An 8,390-nucleotide genomic window follows, 5' to 3' on the forward strand; every position below is an offset into this window, starting at 1 on the left:
AACATCAGTGTCTTCCCACCATCTCCCAGCTACCTGGTTTTGCTTTTGTCTTTTGCGCTGTTTTCCCCTCCTCTTCTCTGCGGGTTTCTTGTGGTTTTGGGTTTTTTTTTGCATTTCTTTTTTTTTTTCAATATATGAAATTTATTATCAAATTGGTTTCCATACAACACCCAGTGCTCAACCCCGCGGGTTTCTAAGCCAGTCCCTGACACGCTGCCTGGAGCACCCCGTGTAAGCCTCACAAGGGCACCAAGCCTCGCGGGTCTGCTTGCCCTTCCCCCCACCAGGATCGTCCTCCCCTCTTCCTCCTGCCCCGCCCCGACCTTATGAAAGTGTCTAGCACAACTCAAGGCTTAAAGGCTTCCTTCTAGTTGTTTTCAGACCCAGTATGTAAAGAGAATAAATGAAAATCCTAAAGACAGTAAATTGTCATTGAGCCAGTGAAGGTCACGGTCCAGTTCTGGCGTGGTTGAAAAGGCCCCAGAGAGTTCCGTTGCCCAAGTTGACCGCAGCTAGAAAAGGAAGAATAACAAGATCAAGGGAAAACCTGACTCTTCTGCTTTAGGAGTTTCTGCCCCATTTTTTTTTTTTTAATTTCTTAACATTTTAATGAAAAATTTTGAACATACAATTACAGTGGTATAATTGTATAATAACCTAGTAGAAAAAACCGGTATAATGAACCCATGTACCTGACAATTAGCAAGATTTTGCTGCATTGGCTTCATCTTTTTTTTTTTTTTCTAATGCAATTCCTGACTTCCTGTTATTTCACTCCCCACCTCAGTATGTATTTTTTTTTTTAAACTGGGCTTTGTTTTGTTTTTTCAATCTAGACACAGGACCATCTTTATATACCAATGAGCTTGACAACAATCTCCTGGTATCACCTAACACCAAATCCATATTCAAATTTCTCGGTCTTCTTTTTTCCTTCTTAATTTTTATTTTTAATTTTTTTTAACGTTTATTTATTTTTGAGACAGAGAGAGACAGAGCATGAACAGGGGAGGAGCAGAGAGAGAGGGAGACACAGAATCCGAAGCAGGCTCCAGGCTCTGAGCTGTCAGCACAGAGCCAGACGCGGGGCTCGAACTCACGGACCGTGAGATCATGACCTGAGCCGAAGTCGGATGCTTAACCGACCAAGCCACCCAGGCGCCCCATTAATTTTTATTTTTAAACAATTGGTACGCTTGAATCACAATTCCAGCCCCTCACGCTGCATTTGGTGGTTATGTCTCTTAAACCTTTTAAGCTAGGGAGTTTCTCTTTCCCAAGTGTCTCCTTGATGTTTCATGCCAACGCTTTGAAAGAAGTAGATCCGTTGTCCTGAGAACGTCCCCCATTTTAAACTAGTCTATTTGTCTCCTTGTGGTAAAATTTAACTTTGCTTACCCCCCCGTACCCCGCTTCCCACCCCCAGGTAGAAATTGGCATTCAACATTTGACTGCTTTGGGTTTTTTGACGATGGTTCTGTGAGGTGGTGCTCCGTGTGTCCCTTTAGCCCACGTCAGGAGGCAACAGTGCTGACCGCCTCGCTCGTGGCCATGCTGAGGTTGGTCAGTGGGTTCAGGTGGTGGGCCTGGCCTTTTCTGGAAAATAGCAACCATGAAACGTGTTCCCGAATGTCTAATCAAGAGTATTTTTTTTTTAAGTTTATTTATTTATTTTGAGAGAGACAGAGAGAACAAGCAGGGGAGGGGCAGAGAGAGAGAGAGAGAGAGAGGGAGAGAGAGAGAATCCCAAGCAGGCTTCGCACTGCTTTTTAAAGAGCAGTAAAAACACTGCCCCCTCTTCCCTCTCCCCCCACCCCCACCAAGGGAAAAAGAAATGAGAACTACCCTGGCCTCACCCTTGAATGGCTTCCTTCTCCTGAGGTTCAAAGCCCTATAAACACTTGAAAAAGACAGCCTGGGGGCCAGCAAGCACCAACATTCTCTCCTAAGACATCATCTTGCTTGGAGCCTGCATGCTTCCCAGACCCCTGGTCAAGATGAACTTCCCTTTCTCTGTACAGGAATTGGGAGTTTTCTCTAATAGCCACAAGGGGCCTAGGCAGCCCTATTCGAATCCTGAAACGTTTGACTTCATAACTCAGTGGGCACTTGTGTGCTTGGCTTTGTGTGTCAGATTTTTAGAAGTAGAAAAATCTCACCTCCTGTGGACTGAAAGGGTCTCGGAGGCAGTTGCTTTAAGACATCTATGTCTTGAGTGCCACGCGGCTGCTGGGGAAGAGGGAGACTTGAGTCTGTACTTGGCAAAATGAGAATCTTAGAACTGGGTCAGCTCAGCTTTTATGTGCTGTCCAAATGCCTCCCCCCTTCCATGGGGGCTCTCACTCTGCTCAACGCCCTCAACAGGGCTTGTGTGCTGGAATTCAAGAGTAGTCTGTATTCAGCTCTTGTGGGGGGGGGGGGGGTAAAGGAAAGCGGGAGCGGGACTCGCGGCTAGTGCCCACACGCCAGAAAAAGCATGTCGAGTGTATTCTGGGGTTCGGTAGCCTCTAAAAGACGTTCTGGCTGCCAGGTCCGCTTCTTGGGTGAAGACAGTGGGAGCCGTTGAGGGCTTGTTTCCACAGCAATGTGAAACACACTACGCGGGGCCGCTTCTTCCTCTGAGTGTTTTTATTCCGGACATCCACACCTCTGAAACATGACGAGAGCAGTCTTGATTGCACAAACTCCCTCTCTTTGCACTTCCAGCAATGTTTCCTAGCCCGCTCCGGAGCTGGAACAGATTCTTTCCTTCACCTGCCCCTCCTTTCCCATCTCTCCTCCTGACCGCCGCGCCAGCCCTGGAGACTCCAACAACACAGGACCTGTCCTCCCTGCGTGTGGAAAGAGGAGGCCGCGGCCTCTTTGGTGGCCCCACCCGCTGCCTAGGGGACCTCCCCCCCCCCCCCTCCTCCTCCTCTTCCAAGAGTTCACCAGGACCTTGCCAGGGGTCAGGGCCTCCCCCACAGCTTGGCTCGATCAGAGTTCCCCTTGACCAGGTTCCCTTGGTGACTGCCCTGGAGCCTGAAGAAAACAAAGGTGGAGATCTGCCTCCCTCACCTGCGCTGGAGCCCAACCAGCCACCTGAGGCCAGCGGCTCCCATACCGGTTGTGTCATTCCGTCACCTCGGCTCACACAGTCTCTTTCTTCTGTTTGGTTAACTTACATAACTTTGGCTCACGTACCCAGCAACCCACGGGGAGGACTCTGAACTCGTGCATTTGGGAACTTCTGAGAAAATGCTGCAGAGCACCAGCTCCTGGGGGCCCAAGGTTAAGGCGACAGGAGGATGGTTTCGCGTGTGCGTGGATATCTGACTCACATTAGCGATGCGTATGCCGGGCGTCCCTCCGATGGCACTGAAGACTAGACGGTCACAGGGGGAACTCCTGGGGGTCACAGAGGGTCTTCTCCACCAGCTGCTTTCTTGTTTATTATCTTCGATGGCCAGACATTTTGATTTATTTGCAGGTTTTTATATCTGGGCCATAAATGAATGCTTTATTTAAACAAACTTGTAAACTCGAAGAGTCAGACGTTCTCCCACTGAACCATATGTGTACCCTTTGCATCAGAAAGAAGAAGCCAAAGAGGGCAAAGACCCATAAATCTAAAGCATTACTGAAGACCTTCTAGATGCTCAGTCGTTTTCTAGAGGGTCAGACAGTTCTAGTTCTCTCTACTGAACCTGGGTTCAGTCCTAAGCCAGACACCGTCCTCTGCAGGTGAGAGCCCTTGGAGGCTCCACCTCCACGCGCATAAACCACGGAAGATAACAGAACTCTTAAAGGTGTGAAGAGACTTAAAAAAACGAGAGCATGTGTGCAATGTTAGCCCCTAGTGGGTGCTCCTTAGGGGTAAGCCCTCTTTCCCACCTCATTGAAAATTTGGAAGCCTTTTTAGAACGCGTTAAATCAGTCCAGCAACTTGGGACCATGAGCTTTGAAGTCCAGCTCCTTGAGCTCAAATCGTGCTTCCCTCTCTTACAAGCCCTATGACCCTGAATGTGTTCATGAACTTTGCTACGCCCCAGTTCCCCTACCTGGAAAGCGGACACGGTGGCAATACCTATCTCACAGGGTTGTCGTGATGCTTGAGATAGCAGTCCATGGCACATAATTAGTGCTCAATAAATATTAGCTAAGACTTGCCAGAAGCTGAGGAGAATGAGAGTTGGAGCAAAATTACACTTTCTGTTTGACTTTGTCATTATGAAAAAGCTGTCTCAATTGGGGGGGGAGAAAAGTGCTGTCGCGTTGCCCCAAGAGGAGCAGAAGTCTCCCATTAAGGAGCTACTTGAGGTTTCTGAAATGTGCTATCAGGAAGCCTTACTTTTGATGGGGTGTGGAAAGTTCCGTACAACAGGCAAACTGTGAAATGAAATAGGTTACGTTTCTGTAAACTCTTCCAACTCTGAGCAGGTTAGTGCCACTCGGGGCTCTCCAGGGACAATGCATGCTTTTGTTGGGGACCGGCATTTAAACGTGTTTGATTGTTCCGTACATGTTGTTTAAAGAGTTGCTTTAGTAAAGTTTAATGGCAAATTCCATTCAGGATTTCCTGCCAAGAAATCTATAAAGCTTTGTTTGAGACTGAAAACATTCAGAAGTGTTTTTTTGTTTTTTTGTTTTGTTTTTTTTTTTTTTTTTTTAAAGCTGGGAGGTGCTGGGTGTATATTAAAAAAAAAAAAAAAAAGGAGGAGGAGGAGGTGGAGGAGAGAAGCCCTATGGATGCAGGAGGAGTGTTTGATGTAAGAACTGGCTGGTCAGCTCCAGAGTCAAGCAATTAAGAAAGGTTTAAAAGGGCCAAGATGAAGAGAAGCAAACAGCTCCATCAACGCCCAACCCAGAAAACAGCCCAGGCTGTGCTCTGAGCCTCTCATTCAACAGCTTTGCTCCTGTTCTGAGCTGACGTGATGACAAAGCAGCTTTGCGTGCATTCTTCGCAGAACGTGACGTTACATAACTCCTGCTCTGCATGGCCCGCTGCGGGCACCGCGGGTTAATATCCAAGGCCGCCACTCCAGGGCTAGGCTCAGTAGAAATACCTTGGCAGTGGTTTTCACGCCAGTGTTCACAGATGGCACCTGGCTGAAGAGCTTCAGGCTTATGTATCCAGGTAAACCACCCTACATTTGTGTTGGAGGAACACAGGTGAAAAATAAAATTAAAGTGTCCACTAATAGAGGACTTTTTAAAGATGGATAAATATCATACATATAATGTTAAGTGATCTGTGCCATGGCAAAAGGGCATATACAACTCCATGAAACAATTTATGTGAGTTTTAAAATTTTTTTTTTTTTTTTTCAACGTTTTTTATTTATTTTTGGGACAGAGAGAGACAGAGCATGAACGGGGGAGGGGCAGAGAGAGAGGGAGACACAGAATCGGAAACAGGCTCCAGGCTCCGAGCCATCAGCCCAGAGCCTGACGCGGGGCTCGAACTCACGGGCCGCGAGATCGTGACCTGGCTGAAGTCGGACGCTTAACCGACTGCGCCACCCAGGCGCCCCTTATGTGAGTTTTAAAATAAGACTGTATTATATATTATTTACAGATGCAAACACATGTTGGCAGGTACACAAAATGTGCCCAGAAATCCCATATACCAACATCGGGGCAGTTAATTGGCTCTGGAGAAGGGATAAAGGAAAGGAGGCAGAGGGGCGGGGGGTTTACTTGTATCTGAACTATTTTATTTCTTTAAGTCCAGTGAAGGGATCTGAGACTAATATGTCTTAAAAGGTTAACATCTATTAAACCTAGCTGATGGGTGCATGGGTATCTGTTATATGTTTTGTACTTTTCTGTTTTTCAAATATGTCATCATTTAAAATTTTAAATTAGGAAACAGTGGTATATTCATATGGTGGAATATTATGTAGCTATTAAAAAGAATTTAATAAAAGCATTTTAAAAATTAAAAAAAAAAAAGGGGGAGCCTGGGTGGCTCAGTCAGTTGGGCGTCCGACTTCGGCTCAGGTCATGATCTCACAGTCTGTGAGTTCGAGCCCCGCGTCAGGCTCTGTGCTGACAGCTCGGAGGCTGGAGACTGCTTCGGATTCTATGTCTCCCTCTCTCTCTCTGCCCCTCCCCCGCTCATGCTCTGTCTCTCTCTGTCTCAAAAATAAATAAAAACATTAAAAAAATTAAAATAAAAGAATTGAAAAATTGTACAGGTCGTCAGAGGAATATGGGCAAGTGGTATTCTGGATCATAATAACAGGTTGCTGTATAGTATGATAGTATAATCTATTTTTGCTTGATACAATACACACACACACACACACACACACACTCTGGAGTCTAAACCTTCTCCCTGGGCTACACCCTCATATTCAGTGCTTGCAGTCTCCATTTGGATGTCACTCAAGTGATCAAAAAAAAAAATTAGTGGGTGTATGACCAGCCTCTTGATCTTTCTCTCCAGACATTGTCACCTTCTCTTCTCCATCTCAGTACATGACACCATCACCCATTAGTTGCTCCGGTGAAAATCCCAGGAGTCAATGACAATTCCTCCCTTGTCCTTAGGTCCTGTGGGTCCCACCTGCCCACTCCCGAACCCCCATCCGCGCCCCAACTCCTCCATCACCTCCTAGTCCATCGTCACTCAGTGGGGCCTGAAGGCGTCTCCCAACCAGCTCTCCAGGCATCAACTGCTGCTCCCCACAGTCTGTTGGTTCTCCACCTAGCAGCCAGTGGTCCCGTAAATCACCCCCTACCTGAAACCCAAGAATGTTCGCATTGCTCTCAACTCCTTAATTATGAGCCAGGATCTCCCACTCTCCCCTGCCTCATCGAGCCATCTCCCCCTCCACCCCTCGGGAAATACTTCCATGCTCCCACCACGGCCACTGTACCTACGGGCTGTCCCTCTGGTTCCAGATGTTTGATTCCTTCTGCTTTTGTAATCAGAAATCACCCATTAATTTAATTACAATGTCCACACTGAAAGAGGATCAGATCAATCTAGTTACCTTATGTTTTATTTATTTAATGTGTTATTTATTTACTTCATTCAGCAGACGCTTCTTGAATACAAGCTGTGTTCCTGGACCTGGGCTAGAAGTTATGTTGCCCCTGTTTGACTTTCGAATCTCCAGCCCAATCGCTTCAAGATTTACATAAGGGCTTTCATTTTGATTACGGCCCTTAGTACAGGAACATCTGTAATGAGCCTAGCTCTGCTCTGTGATGGGTGAGACTCAGTGGAAATGCAAACACGCTCATTTCTCATAGAACAGAAAGACTTGATTATAATAAACCACCCCCTTGGGGGGACAAGGCTTAAGTGGTTCCCATTGCCATCATTTTCCTCTCGCTACAGACAAATACAAGTCCAGAACACAAGTGATTTTCACTATGTTCCCACTGACCACTTGTTCTGAGATTTCTGCATCAACCCTGTTGTCAACCGATCCCGGTTACTAACTTTTTTGTGTCTGGAGGGTTTGCAGGACACCTCACTGAGGAGCTTAGGGCTTGGAGCCCAGTGTGAGCAGTTTCTGGGATACTCAGGCAAGTGCCCAGTGAGCCGTGCACCTTGCCGGTGAGATCTTTCTTGTCTCCTTGGGCGCAGTTCAGCTAAATGACTCATTTCAAAATCCCCAGGGCAGAATCTACAAGGAGAACATGCATTTGTAAGACCTGAATTCTCGAGGTTGGTTATTGATATGAACTGAAGCCAGTTTCTGTTTTTTCTCGCCCAAAAAACCTGAGTGTACAAGAAAAATAGTCAGTGAACGTCTGACTAATTATGACATGAATGGAGGTAGTTAGTCTAGCCTAGTGTTTAAAGCATGGGCTGTAGCGTCAGAGAAAGCTTGCTCAATATGCTCTTCCCTTCATGCCCTGCCCTTTGCTTCCAGACAAACTCCTACTCATCCATCAACACCCACCTTAAATATCACTTCTGGAAAAATCTCCCCAGTGCAATCGATCTGAGTAGGCAGTTCTTTTTATCTAGGTTCCCAGAGCATGCCTATTATGTCAAGGTGACATACTGTCTTACAATTATTTGTTTGCTTATCTGTCTCTCTCATTGAATAATGAGGTCTTCCTAGGCCAGAACTATACCTTCCTCACCTGGTTTATCGTGAGGTTTGTCAGTCATAGTAGTGGTCAAATATAAGCCCTCAGTAGTCAGTCACACCCAGATTCGAATCCTGCTTCACTTCTTACTAGCTTTTTGACCATGCGAAGTTACATAATCTCTATAAACCTCAGTTTCGTCATGTAAAAGATATTTACCAATACGTTGTTGAGAAAATTAAATTAGGCATTGCACATAGATGTGCGACAGGGTAAAGGTGCACACTGAAGAATTTTTAACTCTCGTTTTTATTATTAACCACATACATGTTTGCTAGCCAAACTAATAAATAAAT

This window comes from Panthera pardus, unplaced genomic scaffold, assembly GCF_024362965.1.
Source record: "Panthera pardus isolate Hobbes unplaced genomic scaffold, ASM2436296v1 HiC_scaffold_12, whole genome shotgun sequence".
In the NCBI taxonomy this organism is placed as follows: Eukaryota; Metazoa; Chordata; class Mammalia; order Carnivora; family Felidae; genus Panthera; species Panthera pardus.